The sequence below is a fragment of the Microtus pennsylvanicus genome, chromosome 6, assembly GCF_037038515.1.
Source record: "Microtus pennsylvanicus isolate mMicPen1 chromosome 6, mMicPen1.hap1, whole genome shotgun sequence".
Taxonomy (NCBI): Eukaryota; Metazoa; Chordata; class Mammalia; order Rodentia; family Cricetidae; genus Microtus; species Microtus pennsylvanicus.
This window is the reverse complement of record NC_134584.1, coordinates 81906451-81924944: the sequence shown is the minus strand read 5'-3', so window position 1 is coordinate 81924944 and position 18494 is coordinate 81906451.

Genomic DNA, 18494 nt, shown 5'->3' with positions numbered 1-18494 from the left:
TCTCAGTGGCTAGTGAAAATTCAGTTTTTCAATTCTCCATGTATGTGCACATGCGTGTGTGCACATGTGCGTGTGTGCGCATGTGTGTATGTGTGTGCATGCGTGCTTGTGTGTGTATGTGGGTAAGCCAGAGAAGCCGATGTTAGGTATCTTCCTTAGCTGTTTTCCTCCTTATATTCTGAGACAGGATCTCTCACTAAACCTGGAGCTCAGTGGCTCAGTTGGAGTGGCTGGCCAGTGAGCATAGGAACCCGGCTCTTTCTCCCACTCCTGGGATTACGGGCACTCATATCTATGTCTGCCTTTTTCACACTGATGCTGGGCTCCGAATTCAGATCCTTGTTCTTTTTTTTTATTTTTTTTAAAAAGACTTATTTATTTATTATGTATACAACATTCTGCCTCCATGTATGCCCACACACCAGAGGAGGGCACCAGATCTCATTACAGATGGTTGTGAGCCACCATGTGGTTGCTGGGAATTGAACTCAGGACCTCTGGAAGCACAGCCAGGGCTCTCAACCACTGAGCCATCTCTGCAGCCCTCAGATCCTTGTTCTTGCGCAGCACTCCACTGACGGACTCACGTCCCTACAGCCCTCTATTACAGTCACTAAACAGAACACAGCGACAGTTCCGCCACCGGTCTGCTAGTCACTAACAGCAAACTCGGCAAACCTTTGCATGGAAGAAACTACTTAAGGAAAATAACAGCTAATTTTCCCTACATTTTGCAGTTAGGTTCCTGCTGAAAATTAGTGGGAAATTTCCCCCAGAAGAACCTGGTAGAATTTTAATGGAATATTTTATGGAAATGTGCTAAGAGACTTGTGTATTTTCTCGTCTTGAGAGTTAAAAGCCTCTCTGTTGGAAAATGCAATCACTGAGTTCTATATCATTTCTCTCGGTCATCAGAGAATTCAGTAGCAGCAAATATAATTAGGGGTCAGGAAAGTGTTCACACCCCTTAAATGATTACAGTAGCTGGGGCTCAGATACAATTAGCAAGCTGTTACCATCTGAGGTTGCTCATACGCCAGCAACAAATTGCCAAAGACAAAACAGAGATCCCCAAAGGCCCTGGGACAGTCTTTGAATTGAAAATTCAGTTAACACTTTTTTTTTTTCTTTCCTGACTGAAGCCTGGGATCTGGACCGTTATTATCACACAGGGTTTTTTGCTTTCCAGTCACCAAAGGCTATTCAGGAGTTTCCGCAGGAAGCAGCCCCCTAGTAACAGGAAGGTTTTGTTAAATAAATAAATAAACAAAAACTAAAAACACAAAGGAAGAGGAGCCTCTCCTTTCAGGAAAAAGGAAGAGGCAGACTAGAGAAGGAAGCTCCTCACGCTGCAGCAGCGCCTGTCTGCAGGCCACCAAAGACCACCTCCCCAACATGTCACCCTTGGTCCCAACCCCTGTTGGAAACCACCAGCCTGGCCATTTTAATCTCTTCCTAGTGTTTATTTAAATTCTTGATATTGTCATTAGCTGTGCAAGCGTTATCTTTCTCACCAAAGTGGTGAGGATTCTTGGGGGCCATCAGCAGGCCTTGCGTGTTTTTATCACTCCTCACTCTCAGGGTCTTGGCTAGTTGGGGTGTTTCTGAATCTTTTTGTTTAGGTTTGGTTTGGTTTTTGGTACTGAGAGTGGTTAAGAGCACTGCCTGCTCTTCCTAAAGTCCTGAGTTCAGTTCCCAGCAACCACACGGTGGCTCACAACCATCTGTAATGAGATCTGGTGCCCTCTTGAGGTAGAGACCTGGTCAGTCGTTCTCATCAACTTAAACCATGAAACCCAATATGCACAGGTTCGACAGAACCGCCATATACGGGCTGCCTATGCATGCTTCAGCATGGCCAGGGCATAAATTCCATTCATTTTCATTTATTGAGGACCCAACCCAAGCAGCCTTGATTCTGCTAGGCAAGTACTCCATCCCAGAGCTACATCCCCAGTCCTCAGGAATATTTCACTGTTAAAACTCATCTTCCCCAGCTTGCCAGGCTTTGTGTCAGGGCAGGGGCAGGGGAGAGACTGGGAGGGTGGGAGGTTTGGCAGTCTTCTTCTTCTGCTGTGTATGGATGGGTAGGCGGTGTGGTTGAATAAACACAAACATTGGCAAGTCAACCTCCCCTGCTGCGAGGACGGCCTACGGCTAAACCAACAATGATGCGTTGGTTCAGGAGCAGTGTGTCTCCAGTTGAACAGAAGACACTGTTGACATCAGACACACTGACACTAGTGTCAGTTAGGCTTAGGAGTCTTCACAAGACAAGCAGACCACATATGGCCTAGACTAAAAGGGCCTCCCTGAGGTATCCATGGCATGAAGTATGGAGAGGAGGAACCTCCCTTCTTGAATTCCCAAAGTCAATGACATATGTGTGCTTAGGAACCTGTGCTTTTGACATGTTCCTAAGGTTAAATGTTCGCTTATTCTAGCATATGTGTGATCTTCACCATTCATGACAGGCTCAGTCAGTGCACTGGTTCAGAAAATTAAAACATACAGCCAGAGCACTTGACCTTGTTCCAGCATGAATGCAGCTAAATGGTAATTTTTTTAAAAAAAATCACGTAAATGTGGGGAGGAAATGGGGTTAAGATATACCACCAAAGTAAAATCACAAATATGTCAACTCGGTCATTCATCTCAGGTCAGATGATGACCGCCCCACACACGCAGGTCTACATGCTGTCTGTCCCCACACACACAGGTCTACATGCTGTCCTCCCCACACACGCAGGTCTACATGCTGTCTGTCCCCACACACGCAGGTCTACATGCTGTCTGTCCCCACACACGCAGATCTACATGCTGTCTGTACCCACACAAGCAGGTCTACATGCTGTCCTCCCCACACACGCAGGTCTACATGCTGTCCTCCCCACAAACGCAGATCTACATGCTGTCTGTCCCCACACACGCAGGTCTACATGCTGTCTGTCCCACACACGCAGGTCTACATGCTGTCCGCCCCACACACGCAGGTCTACATGCTGTCTGTCCCCACACACGCAGGTCTACATGCTGTCCTCCCCACACACGCAGGTCTACATGCTGTCTGTCCTCACACACGCAGATCTACATGCTGTCTGTCCCCACACACGCAGATCTACATGCTGTCTGTCCCCACACACGCAGGTCTACATGCTGTCTGTCCTCACACACGCAGGTCTACATGCTGTCTGTCCCACACACGCAGGTCTACATGCTGTCCGCCCCACACACGCAGGTCTACATGCTGTCCTCCCCACACACGCAGGTCTACATGCTGTCTGTCCCACACACGAGGGCTACATGCTGTCTGTCCCACACATGCAGGTCTACATGCTGTCTGTCCTCACACACGCAGATCTACATGCTGTCTGTCCCCACACACGCAGGTCTACATGCTGTCTGTCCTCACACACGCAGGTCTACATGCTGTCTGTCCCCACACACGCAGGTCTACATGCTGTCCTCCCCACACACGCAGGTCTACATGCTGTCCTCCCCACACACGCAGGTCTACATGCTGTCTGTCCCCACACACGCAGGTCTACATGCTGTCCTCCCCACACACGCAGGTCTACATGCTGTCTGTCCCCACACACGCAGGTCTACATGCTGTCTGTCCCCACACACGCAGATCTACATGCTGTCTGTCCTCACACACGCAGGTCTACATGCTGTCTGTCCCCACACACGCAGGTCTACATGCTGTCTGTCCTCACACACGCAGGTCTACATGCTGTCTGTCCCACACACGCAGGTCTACATGCTGTCCTCCCCACACACGCAGGTCTACATGCTGTCTGTCCCCACACACGCAGGTCTACATGCTGTCCTCCCCACACACGCAGGTCTACATGCTGTCTGTCCTCACACACGCAGGTCTACATGCTGTCTGTCCCACACACGCAGGTCTACATGCTGTCCTCCCCACACACGCAGGTCTACATGCTGTCTGTCCCCACACACGCAGATCTACATGCTGTCTGTCCTCACACACGCAGGTCTACATGCTGTCTGTCCTCACACACGCAGATCTACATGCTGTCTGTCCCACACACACAGATCTACATGCTGTCTGTCCTCACACACGCAGATCTACATGCTGTCCACCCACACACGCAGATCTACATGCTGTCCTCCCCACACACGCAGGTCTACATGCTGTCTGTCCCCACACACGCAGATCTACATGCTGTCGACCCACACACGCAGGTCTACATGCTGTCCTCCCCACACACGCAGATCTACATGCTGTCCACCCACACACGCAGGTCTACATGCTGTCCTCCCCACACACGCAGATCTACATGCTGTCCACCCACACACGCAGGTCTACATGCTGTCCTCCCCACACACGCAGATCTACATGCTGTCCACCCACACACGCAGGTCTACATGCTGTCTCTCCCCAGACACGCAGATCTACATGCTGTCCACCCACACACGCAGGTCTACATGCTGTCCTCCCCACACACGCAGATCTACATGCTGTCCACCCACACACGCAGGTCTACATGCTGTCTCTCCCCACACACGCAGATCTACATGCTGTCCTCCCCACACACGCAGGTCTACATGCTGTCTGTCCTCACACACGCAGGTCTACATGCTGTCCACCCACACACGCAGGTCTACATGCTGTCTGTCCCCACACACGCAGATCTACATGCTGTCCACCCACACACGCAGGTCTACATGCTGTCTGTCCCCACACACGCAGGTCTACATGCTGTCCTCCCCACACACGCAGATCTACATGCTGTCTGTCCTCACACACGCAGGTGTACATGCTGTCTGTCCTCACACACGCAGATCTACATGCTGTCCTCCCCACACACGCAGGTCTACATGCTGTCCTCCCCACACACGCAGGTCTACATGCTGTCCTCCCCACACACGCAGGTCTACATGCTGTCCTCCCCACACACGCTGGTCTACATGCTGTCTGTCCCACACACGCAGGTCTACATGCTGTCTGTCCTCACACACGCAGGTCTACATGCTGTCCTCCCCACACACGCAGGTCTACATGCTGTCCTCCCCACACACGCAGGTCTACATGCTGTCCTCCCCACACACGCAGGTCTACATGCTGTCTGTCCCACACACGCAGGTCTACATGCTGTCTGTCCTCACACACGCAGGTCTACATGCTGTCCTCCCCACACACGCAGGTCTACATGCTGTCCTCCCCACACACGCAGGTCTACATGCTGTCTGTCCCCACACACGCAGGTCTACATGCTGTCCTCCCCACACACGCAGGTCTACATGCTGTCTGTCCCACACACGCAGGTCTACATGCTGTCTGTCCTCACACACGCAGGTCTACATGCTGTCTGTCCTCACACACGCAGGTCTACATGCTGTCCACCCACACACGCAGGTCTACATGCTGTCTGTCCTCACACACGCAGGTCTACATGCTGTCTGTCCTCACACACGCAGGTCTACATGCTGTCTGTCCCCACACACGCAGGTCTACATGCTGTCCACCCACACACGCAGGTCTACATGCTGTCCACCCACACACGCAGGTCTACATGCTGTCCACCCACACACGCAGATCTACATGCTGTCTGTCCCCACACACGCAGGTCTACATGCTGTCCTCCCCACACACGCAGGTCTACATGCTGTCCTCCCCACACACGCAGTTCTACATGCTGTCTGTCCCCACACACGCAGATCTACATGCTGTCTGTCCCTACACACGCAGGTCTACATGCTGTCTGTCCCCACACACGCAGGTCTACATGCTGTCTGTCCCCACACACGCAGATCTACATGCTGTCTGTCCCCACACACGCAGGTCTACATGCTGTCTGTCCCCACACACGCAGGTCTACATGCTGTCCTCCCCACACACGCAGGGCTACATGCTGTCTGTCCTCACACACGCAGGTCTACATGCTGTCTGTCCCACACACGCAGGTCTACATGCTGTCCTCCCCACACACGCAGGTCTACATGCTGTCTGTCCCCACACACGCAGATCTACATGCTGTCTGTCCTCACACACGCAGGTCTACATGCTGTCTGTCCTCACACACGCAGATCTACATGCTGTCTGTCCCACACACACAGGTCTACATGCTGTCTGTCCCCACACACGCAGATCTACATGCTGTCCACCCACACACGCAGATCTACATGCTGTCCTCCCCACACACGCAGGTCTACATGCTGTCTGTCCCCACACACGCAGATCTACATGCTGTCCACCCACACACGCAGGTCTACATGCTGTCTCCCCACACACGCAGATCTACATGCTGTCCACCCACACACGCAGGTCTACATGCTGTCCTCCCCACACACGCAGATCTACATGCTGTCCACCCACACACGCAGGTCTACATGCTGTCCTCCCCACACACGCAGATCTACATGCTGTCCACCCACACACGCAGGTCTACATGCTGTCTCTCCCCAGACACGCAGATCTACATGCTGTCCACCCACACACGCAGGTCTACATGCTGTCCTCCCCACACACGCAGATCTACATGCTGTCCACCCACACACGCAGGTCTACATGCTGTCTCTCCCCACACACGCAGATCTACATGCTGTCCTCCCCACACACGCAGGTCTACATGCTGTCTGTCCTCACACACGCAGGTCTACATGCTGTCCACCCACACACGCAGGTCTACATGCTGTCTGTCCCCACACACGCAGATCTACATGCTGTCCACCCACACACGCAGGTCTACATGCTGTCTGTCCCCACACACGCAGGTCTACATGCTGTCCTCCCCACACACGCAGATCTACATGCTGTCTGTCCTCACACACGCAGGTGTACATGCTGTCTGTCCTCACACACGCAGATCTACATGCTGTCTGTCCCACACACGCAGGTCTACATGCTGTCTGTCCCCACACACGCAGGTCTACATGCTGTCCTCCCCACACACGCAGGTCTACATGCTGTCCTCCCCACACACGCAGGTCTACATGCTGTCCTCCCCACACACGCAGGTCTACATGCTGTCCTCCCCACACACGCAGGTCTACATGCTGTCTGTCCCCACACACGCAGGTCTACATGCTGTCTGTCCCACACACGCAGGTCTACATGCTGTCTGTCCCCACACACGCAGGTCTACATGCTGTCCTCCCCACACACGCAGGTCTACATGCTGTCCTCCCCACACACGCAGGTCTACATGCTGTCTGTCCCCACACACGCTGGTCTACATGCTGTCTGTCCCCACACACGCAGGTCTACATGCTGTCCTCCCCACACACGCAGGTCTACATGCTGTCCTCCCCACACACGCAGGTCTACATGCTGTCCTCCCCACACACGCAGGTCTACATGCTGTCCTCCCCACACACGCAGGTCTACATGCTGTCCTCCTCACACACGCAGGTCTACATGCTGTCTGTCCCCACACAAGCAGGTCTACATGCTGTCTGTCCCCACACACGCAGGTCTACATGCTGTCTGTCCCCACACACGCAGGTCTACATGCTGTCTGTCCCCACACACGCAGATCTACATGCTGTCTGTCCCCACACACGCAGGTCTACATGCTGTCTGTCCCCACACACGCAGGTCTACATGCTGTCTGTCCCCACACACGCAGGTCTACATGCTGTCTGTCCCCACACACGCAGGTCTACATGCTGTCTGTCCCACACACGCAGGTCTACATGCTGTCTGTCCCACACACGCAGGTCTACATGCTGTCTGTCCCCACACACGCAGGTCTACATGCTGTCTGTCCCCACACACGCAGGTCTACATGCTGTCTGTCCCACACACGCAGGTCTACATGCTGTCTGTCCCCACACACGCAGGTCTACATGCTGTCTGTCCCCACACACGCAGGTCTACATGCTGTCTGTCCCACACACGCAGGTCTACATGCTGTCTGTCCCACACACGCAGGTCTACATGCTGTCTGTCCTCACACACGCAGGTCTACATGCTGTCTGTCCTCACACACGCAGGTCTACATGCTGTCCTCCCCACACACGCAGGTCTACATGCTGTCCTCCCCACACACGCAGGTCTACATGCTGTCCTCCCCACACACGCTGGTCTACATGCTGTCTGTCCCACACACGCAGGTCTACATGCTGTCTGTCCTCACACACGCAGGTCTACATGCTGTCTGTCCCACACACGCAGGTCTACATGCTGTCCGCCCCACACACGCAGGTCTACATGCTGTCCTCACCACACACGCAGGTATACATGCTGTCTGTCCTCACACACGCAGGTCTACATGCTGTCTGTCCCCACACACGCAGGTCTACATGCTGTCCTCCCCACACACGCAGGTCTACATGCTGTCTTTCCCCACACACGCAGATCTACATGCTGTCTGTCCCCACACACGCAGGTCTACATGCTGTCCTCCCCACACACGCAGATCTACATGCTGTCTGTCCTCACACACGCAGGTCTACATGCTGTCTGTCCCACACACGCAGGTCTACATGCTGTCCTCCCCACACATGCAGGTCTACATGCTGTCTGTCCCACACACGAGGGCTACATGCTGTCTGTCCCACACATGCAGGTCTACATGCTGTCTGTCCTCACACACGCAGATCTACATGCTGTCTGTCCCCACACACGCAGGTCTACATGCTGTCTGTCCCCACACACGCAGGTCTACATGCTGTCCTCCCCACACACGCAGGTCTACATGCTGTCCTCCCCACACACGCAGGTCTACATGCTGTCCTCCCCACACACGCAGGTCTACATGCTGTCCTCCCCACACACGCAGGTCTACATGCTGTCCTCCCCACACACGCAGGTCTACATGCTGTCTGTCCCCACACACGCAGGTCTACATGCTGTCCTCCCCACACACGCAGGTCTACATGCTGTCTGTCCTCACACATGCAGGTCTACATGCTGTCTGTCCCACACACGCAGGTCTACATGCTGTCCTCCCCACACACGCAGGTCTACATGCTGTCCTCCCCACACACGCAGGTCTACATGCTGTCTGTCCTCACACACGCAGGTCTACATGATGTCCACCCACACACGCAGATCTACATGCTGTCTGTCCCACACACGCAGGTCTACATGCTGTCTGTCCCCACACACGCAGGTCTACATGCTGTCCGTCCCCACACACGCAGGTCTACATGCTGTCCTCCCCACACACGCAGGTCTACATGCTGTCCTCCCCACACACGCAGGTCTACATGCTGTCCTCCCCACACACGCAGGTCTACATGCTGTCCTCCCCACACACGCAGGTCTACATGCTGTCCTCCCCACACACGCAGGTCTACATGCTGTCTGTCCCCACACACGCAGATCTACATGCTGTCCACCCACACACGCAGGTCTACATGCTGTCCACCCACACACGCAGATCTACATGCTGTCTGTCCACACACGCAGGTCTACATGCTGTCTGTCCCCACACACGCAGGTCTACATGTTGTCTGTCCCACACACGCAGGTCTACATGCTGTCTGTCCCCACACACGCAGGTCTACATGCTGTCTGTCCCCACACACGCAGGTCTACATGCTGTCTGTCCCCACACACGCAGGTCTACATGCTGTCTGTCCCCACACACGCAGGTCTACATGCTGTCTGTCCCCACACACGCAGGTCTACATGCTGTCTGTCCTCACACACGCAGGTCTACATGATGTCCACCCACACACGCAGATCTACATGCTGTCTGTCCCACACACGCAGGTCTACATGCTGTCTGTCCCCACACACGCAGGTCTACATGCTGTCTGTCCCCACACACGCAGGTCTACATGCTGTCTGTCCCCACACACGCAGATCTACATGCTGTCTGTCCTCACACACGCAGGTCCACATGCTGTCTGTCCCCACACACGCAGGTCTACATGCTGTCTGTCCCCACACACGCAGGTCTACATGCTGTCTGTCCCACACACGCAGATCTACATGCTGTCTGTCCCACACACGCAGGTCTACATGCTGTCTGTCCCCACACACGCAGATCTACATGCTGTCTGTCCCCACACACGCAGATCTACATGCTGTCCTCCCCACACACGCAGGTCTACATGCTGTCCTCCCCACACACGCAGGTCTACATGCTGTCCTCCCCACACACGCAGGTCTACATGCTGTCCTCCTCACACACGCAGGTTTACATGCTGTCTGTCCCCACACAAGCAGGTCTACATGCTGTCTGTCCCCACACACGCAGGTCTACATGCTGTCTGTCCCCACACACGCAGGTCTACATGCTGTCTGTCCCCACACACGCAGGTCTACATGCTGTCTGTCCCCACACACGCAGGTCTACATGCTGTCTGTCCCCACACACGCAGGTCTACATGCTGTCTGTCCCCACACACGCAGGTCTACATGCTGTCTGTCCCCACACACGCAGGTCTACATGCTGTCTGTCCCACACACGCCCGTCTACATGCTGTCTGTCCCACACACGCAGGTCTACATGCTGTCTGTCCCCACACACGCAGGTCTACATGCTGTCTGTCCCCACACACGCAGGTCTACATGCTGTCTGTCCCACACACGCAGGTCTACATGCTGTCTGTCCCCACACACGCAGGTCTACATGCTGTCTGTCCCCACACACGCAGGTCTACATGCTGTCAGTCCCACACACGCAGGTCTACATGCTGTCTGTCCCACACACGCAGGTCTACATGCTGTCTGTCCTCACACACGCAGGTCTACATGCTGTCTGTCCTCACACACGCAGGTCTACATGCTGTCCTCCCCACACACGCAGGTCTACATGCTGTCCTCCCCACACACGCAGGTCTACATGCTGTCCTCCCCACACACGCTGGTCTACATGCTGTCTGTCCCACACACGCAGGTCTACATGCTGTCTGTCCTCACACACGCAGGTCTACATGCTGTCCTCCCCACACACGCAGGTCTACATGCTGTCCTCCCCACACACGCAGGTCTACATGCTGTCCTCCCCACACACGCAGGTCTACATGCTGTCCTCCCCACACACGCAGGTCTACATGCTGTCTGTCCCACACACGCAGGTCTACATGCTGTCTGTCCTCACACACGCAGGTCTACATGCTGTCCTCCCCACACACGCAGGTCTACATGCTGTCCTCCCCACACACGCAGGTCTACATGCTGTCCTCCCCACACACGCAGGTCTACATGCTGTCCTCCCCACACACGCAGGTCTACATGCTGTCTGTCCCACACACGCAGGTCTACATGCTGTCTGTCCTCACACACGCAGGTCTACATGCTGTCTGTCCTCACACACGCAGGTCTACATGCTGTCCACCCACACACGCAGGTCTACATGCTGTCTGTCCTCACACACGCAGGTCTACATGCTGTCTGTCCTCACACACGCAGGTCTACATGCTGTCTGTCCCCACACACGCAGGTCTACATGCTGTCCACCCACACACGCAGGTCTACATGCTGTCCACCCACACACGCAGGTCTACATGCTGTCCACCCACACACGCAGATCTACATGCTGTCTGTCCCCACACACGCAGGTCTACATGCTGTCCTCCCCACACACGCAGGTCTACATGCTGTCCTCCCCACACACGCAGTTCTACATGCTGTCTGTCCCCACACACGCAGATCTACATGCTGTCTGTCCCCACACACGCAGGTCTACATGCTGTCTGTCCCCACACACGCAGGTCTACATGCTGTCTGTCCCCACACACGCAGATCTACATGCTGTCTGTCCCCACACACGCAGGTCTACATGCTGTCTGTCCCACACACGCAGGTCTACATGCTGTCCGCCCCACACACGCAGGTCTACATGCTGTCCTCACCACACACGCAGGTATACATGCTGTCTGTCCTCACACACGCAGGTCTACATGCTGTCTGTCCCCACACACGCAGGTCTACATGCTGTCCTCCCCACACACGCAGGTCTACATGCTGTCTTTCCCCACACACGCAGATCTACATGCTGTCTGTCCCCACACACGCAGGTCTACATGCTGTCCTCCCCACACACGCAGATCTACATGCTGTCTGTCCTCACACACGCAGGTCTACATGCTGTCTGTCCCACACACGCAGGTCTACATGCTGTCCTCCCCAAACATGCAGGTCTACATGCTGTCTGTCCCACACACGAGGGCTACATGCTGTCTGTCCCACACATGCAGGTCTACATGCTGTCTGTCCTCACACACGCAGATCTACATGCTGTCTGTCCCCACACACGCAGGTCTACATGCTGTCTGTCCCCACACACGCAGGTCTACATGCTGTCCTCCCCACACACGCAGGTCTACATGCTGTCCTCCCCACACACGCAGGTCTACATGCTGTCCTCCCCACACACGCAGGTCTACATGCTGTCCTCCCCACACACGCAGGTCTACATGCTGTCCTCCCCACACACGCAGGTCTACATGCTGTCTGTCCCCACACACGCAGGTCTACATGCTGTCCTCCCCACACACGCAGGTCTACATGCTGTCTGTCCTCACACACGCAGGTCTACATGCTGTCTGTCCCACACACGCAGGTCTACATGCTGTCCTCCCCACACACGCAGGTCTACATGCTGTCCTCCCCACACACGCAGGTCTACATGCTGTCTGTCCTCACACACGCAGGTCTACATGATGTCCACCCACACACGCAGATCTACATGCTGTCTGTCCCACACACGCAGGTCTACATGCTGTCTGTCCCCACACACGCAGGTCTACATGCTGTCTGTCCCCACACACGCAGGTCTACATGCTGTCCTCCCCACACACGCAGGTCTACATGCTGTCCTCCCCACACACGCAGGTCTACATGCTGTCCTCCCCACACACGCAGGTCTACATGCTGTCCTCCCCACACACGCAGGTCTACATGCTGTCCTCCCCACACACGCAGGTCTACATGCTGTCTGTCCCCACACACGCAGATCTACATGCTGTCCACCCACACACGCAGGTCTACATGCTGTCCACCCACACACGCAGATCTACATGCTGTCTGTCCACACACGCAGGTCTACATGCTGTCTGTCCCCACACACGCAGGTCTACATGTTGTCTGTCCCACACACGCAGGTCTACATGCTGTCTGTCCCCACACACGCAGGTCTACATGCTGTCTGTCCCCACACACGCAGGTCTACATGCTGTCTGTCCCCACACACGCAGGTCTACATGCTGTCTGTCCCCACACACGCAGGTCTACATGCTGTCTGTCCTCACACACGCAGGTCTACATGATGTCCACCCACACACGCAGATCTACATGCTGTCTGTCCCACACACGCAGGTCTACATGCTGTCTGTCCCCACACACGCAGGTCTACATGCTGTCTGTCCCCACACACGCAGGTCTACATGCTGTCTGTCCCCACACACGCAGATCTACATGCTGTCTGTCCTCACACACGCAGGTCCACATGCTGTCTGTCCCCACACACGCAGGTCTACATGCTGTCTGTCCCCACACACGCAGGTCTACAAGCTGTCTGTCCCACACACGCAGATCTACATGCTGTCTGTCCCACACACGCAGGTCTACATGCTGTCTGTCCCCACACACGCAGATCTACATGCTGTCTGTCCCCACACACGCAGATCTACATGCTGTCTTTCCCCACACACGCAGGTCTACATGCTGTCTGCCCCACACACGCAGGTCTACATGCTGTCCGCCCCACACACGCAGGTCTACATGCTGTCTGCCCCACACACGCAGATCTACATGCTGTCCGCCCCACACACGCAGGTCTACATGCTGTCCACCCCACACACGCAGGTCTACATGCTGTCCGCCCCACACACGCAGGTCTACATGCCGTCAGCAGAGGTGGATTCACTGTTTTTTGGAGAGACTTTGCCCGTACTTTAGAAGATAGAAAAGATGACACTTTCCTACACATCTTGGGGTGTTTGGGGGGACACAGTGAGCTCAAAGAATACTGTTCCAGTTGCACAAGCTGGTCAAAGGCAAAAAGCCTTGGGGGGGTGCTTAAATCATCCCTCCAGCTGGGCATCGGACTGGGTTGGTAGAGTCAGCTGTCTGTCTGTACAAATCCTGTCAACATGTATAAAGCCCATGTGGTTCCCAGCACCACATAAACCAGGCACGTTGGCACATACCAGCAACCCCAAGAGTAGGGAGACTGAAGCAGGAGGATCATAAGTTCAAGGCCAGCCGGGCTGTGTTAATCAAGGTTCTCTAGAGGAATAGAACCGATAGGGTGGAAATACATTAAATTAGCTTATGCTAAGATCGTAACAACGGGTGTCTTACCCTGCTGTTTGGTCCTCGAGGCTGGTTCCTCTGCGGTTCAAAGCCATCCCATGGTGGCTTGTTCATCCCAGAGAGGCTAACAATGCAATAGTTTCTCAGTCCACAAGCCTGGATGCCTCAGCAGCTCCAGTCTGATATTGAAGATCTGGAAGGTTGTTGGAAGGCTGTTGGTCCTTTGTTCACAGTGGAAGCCTGGGGGTACTCATTCTGATACCAGGAAGAACCAGGAGGGAATCAGCCAAAGCAGCAACAGGCTAAATTAACCCGCTGGCAAGAGGGATGCCCAAACACACGGAAGGGAATCGTCTTCCCTTTGCTACACCTTTCTTTAATCCGTGCCCCCCCCCCACACACACACACAATGAAGGCAGTCGGGGCTATACCTAGGTAAGGCTCCCTTCTTGGTGATTCTAATGTGTGGTCAAGATGACATTAAAACTTACCATCCTACTGGAATACAATAAAAAAAGAGAGAGAGGAGGGAGAAGGGAGACAGACAGACAGACACTGGTTTTATTGGGCAAGGTGGTGCCTGCTGGTAACCCTAGAATTTGGAAGAACAAGACAGGAGCATATGTAGTGAAACTGTCTCAAACAAAGAGGGTAGGAGAAGAAGACAACTAACTGGCTAAAGCCAAGAAAAGTCAGGTGGAGAATGAGCGTGGCAAGGATTTTAAAGCAGATATCATACAAATATTTCAGCAATCAAGAGCAAATTCTCTCGAAACAAATACAAAATTGAAAATCTCAGTAAAGAAACAGAAGACACTAACAAAGGGAAAATTTTGACCGAAATGGGGAGAAAGGTGAAATCTGGCAGGGTCGGAGTGAACAGAGAAGAGATGGCAAAGTGTGGACGCTTGGGTCTCTACCTACAGCATCCACATCACTGCAGTTCTGGAAGGATCCACTGCAAAAACATTTAAAGGGATAATTTTTGTTGTTGTGTTTTCGAGACTGGGTTTCTCTGTAGCTTTGGAATCTGTCCTGGAACTAGCTCTTTTAGACCAGGTTGGCCTCGAACTCACAGAGATCCACCTGCCTCTGTCCCGCTCCCAGTGCTTGGATTAAAGGTGTGCGCTACCACTGCCCGGAAGTGATAATATTTTAAAATCCCCTACTGTGATGATTTGAAATAAAATGGCCCCCAAAGGGAGTAGCACTGTTAGGAGGTGTGGCCTCGTTGGAGTAGGTGTGGTCTTGTTGGAGTAGGTGTGGTCTTGTTGGAGTAGGTGTGGCCTTGTTGGAGTAGCTGTGGCCTTGTTGGAATAGGTATGGCCTTGTTGGAGGAAGTGTGTCACTGTGGAGGTGGGCTTTGAGGTCTCCTGTGCTCAAGCTACTCCCAATGAGACAATCTACTTCTTGTTGCCTGTGGGCCACGTAGCAGCTCCTTATCTAGCACCAAGTCTGCCTGCATAGCACCCAGCTCCCCCCCACGTGGCAATAGACTAATCCTCTGAACTGCAAGCTGCCACCCCAATTAAATGTTTCTTTATAAAAGTTGTGGTCATGCTGTCTCTTCACAGCAATAGAAACCTTAACTAAGACACAAACATTAGGTAAAAGACTCAAAGGGACATGTAGAAGAGATATACTCAGAATGCAGAGTAAGCTCAGAGTCCAGACAAGCCATTCATGAAAGGAAACACGGGCAAAGCAGGTGCAGATGGTGTAAAAAAAAAAAAACCATCTCCGAAATACACTTGAAGAGGGGAAATGGCGTTGTGCGTGACTGTGACGGTGAAAACTGTGTCAGGGCTGCAGAGATGGCTCTGTGGCTGAGGGCACCTGCTGTTCTTGGTTCCCACCTCACAACCATCTGTGGGCATGCATGTGGTGCACAGATACACACATTGAGGCAAAATACTCACAAAATAAATCTGAAGAAATAACAGAAGAAAAGGTAAAAGATTGACTGTCAACTTGACAGGATCTAGAATCATCTACAAGATAAAGCTCCAGTCAAGTCTGTGAGAAAGGCAAGCTGTTAGGTAGGTGGGTCTGTGAGGTGATGTCTTGGTCAGGTTAATAGACAGGAGTCTCCACCCTGAATGTGGGCAGCACGGATTCCAGGAGTTGAGGACCTCAACAAAATAAAATGGAGAGAGAGGACTGGTCTTCAGCATTCATCCCTCAGCTTTCTGACTGATGCCATGTGACAAGTTTGCTCATCACTGTCCCTTTCCTGCCATGCTGAAATGAACCAGCCCCCAACTGCAAGCCCAAAGAAAATCTTTCCTCCATAAGTTGCTTTTGTTGGGTCCTTCATTACAGCAGTAAGGAGAGTAACCCATGAAGTGTTTGCATGGTGCGCATTCAGCAGAGGGCTGAGCCTAGGACAGCCAGAGAGGACTCTTGTGATGGTTTGAGTGAGAAGGGTCCACATAGGCTCACATGCTTGAATACTTGGTCCCCAGTTGGTGGAACTGTTTGGGAAGTAACCCGTCCAGCAGGTCCAGTTATTCAGGGTCTGAAGAGGCGCTACCTGTATGAATCATGGGCGAGAGAAAAGAAAGAGACCAAGCAAAATTCACCTGTCAAGGTCTCCGTTTATTAGGGTAATGGTTGCGGCTTATATAGCCCTTGAACGAGGAACTTGGCTTGGGGTGGGGGGTAGGGGTAAGAAGGAACTTTGCCAGGGTAGCAAAGGTCACCAGTCAGCACACCTAGTATAAGCAGAAAGATTCTTTTTGTGATTCTGTTAAACAGTTCTCAAGATAGTTGGGATGTGGGGCTCTCTGCAAACATCCTTAGGACAATGGTCCCTGCTATCATCTTTAGGACAATGGTCACTGATAAGGAAGGATTAGAGATTCGGCCTTGTTGGAGTGGGTGTAGCCTTGTTGGAGGAGGTGTGTCGTTGAGGGTGGACTTTAGTTTTTTGTTTGTTTGTTTGGTTGGTTTTTTTTTTTTTTTTGGTTTTTCGAGACAGGGTTTCTCTGTAGCTTTGGAGCCTGTCCTGTAACCAGCTCTTGTAGATCAGGCTGGCCTCGAACTCACAGAGATCTGCCTGCCTCTGCCTCTGGAGTGCTGGGATTAAAGGCACCTGGCACCACTGCCTGACTGGCTTTGGGTTTCAAACACCCACTTCAGACTGAGTCATCTCTGTAAGTGTACAAATCATGTTAGTTCTCAGCTACTGTCCCAATGCCACGCCTCCCGCGTCTGCCCGCCTCCCGCCACACTCCCTGCCATGATGACCATGGACTAGCTCTCTGGAACTATAAGCAAGCCCCAATTTAAATACTTTTTATAAAAGTTGTCTTGGTCATGGTGTCTTCTCACAGCAGTAGAAGAGTACCTAAGACAACTCTCAAAATTGAACAAAAAAAAATTCCAAAATGAGCAAAAGATGTGAACAGGTATTTCACAGAAGAGGATTGCCAATGTCATTGGTTATTAGGCAGATGTCAATCAAATTGCAGTAAAATACTATTGCATGTCTACAGAGCTCAAATACTATTGCTTATCTACGAAGCTAAAGTACTATTGCATGTCTATGAAGCTAAAATACTACTTTAGGTCTACAAAGCTAAAATACTATTGTATATCTATGAAGCAAAAATACTATTGTAAGTCTATGAAGTGAAAATACTATTGCATATCTATGAAACTGGAACTAGGCCACTGTGTAAGGCGCTTGCTGTAAAGTCTGACGACTTGCATTTAATACCAGGAACACACCTAAAGGCGGAAGGAGAGAACTGTTTCCACAAAGCTGTCCTGACCTCCACATGTGTGCTGTAACACACCCATCATACACAGAACAAGGAGAAGGAGAAAAGGAGGAGACGGAAGAAAAGAATCTGTTGCTTAAAATAAAAAAAGAAAAAGTGAAATTAAATTAGGGGCGGTGTGGGATACAGTTGAAGAAATCCTTACCTCACATTCCAGACACCCGGAGTCAGATGGCAACACCACCTAAACCAGGCTTGATGACGTGTGTAGCTAATCCCAGCACTTGGAACCTGGAAGCAGGGGGTTTGAAAGTTCAAGGTCAGCCTTGGTTATGTAACAAGTTCTACCTCAGTTTGGTCTACATCGGATCCTGTCTCATAAATAAATGAAGACACGTGAGAACATTGGCAATAGGAAGCCGTCTGTGCAGCTTAGTGGTGAGCGCTTGCTTTGTGTGTACAAGGCCCTGGCTTTAGTCTTCAGCATAACCCCCACCCCCGAAAATAAAAATTCGTAAAAAAAAAAATTCTGGTTAGAATGTATCGCTTACATATTTTGTAAACTTTAAAAATACCATTAGCTG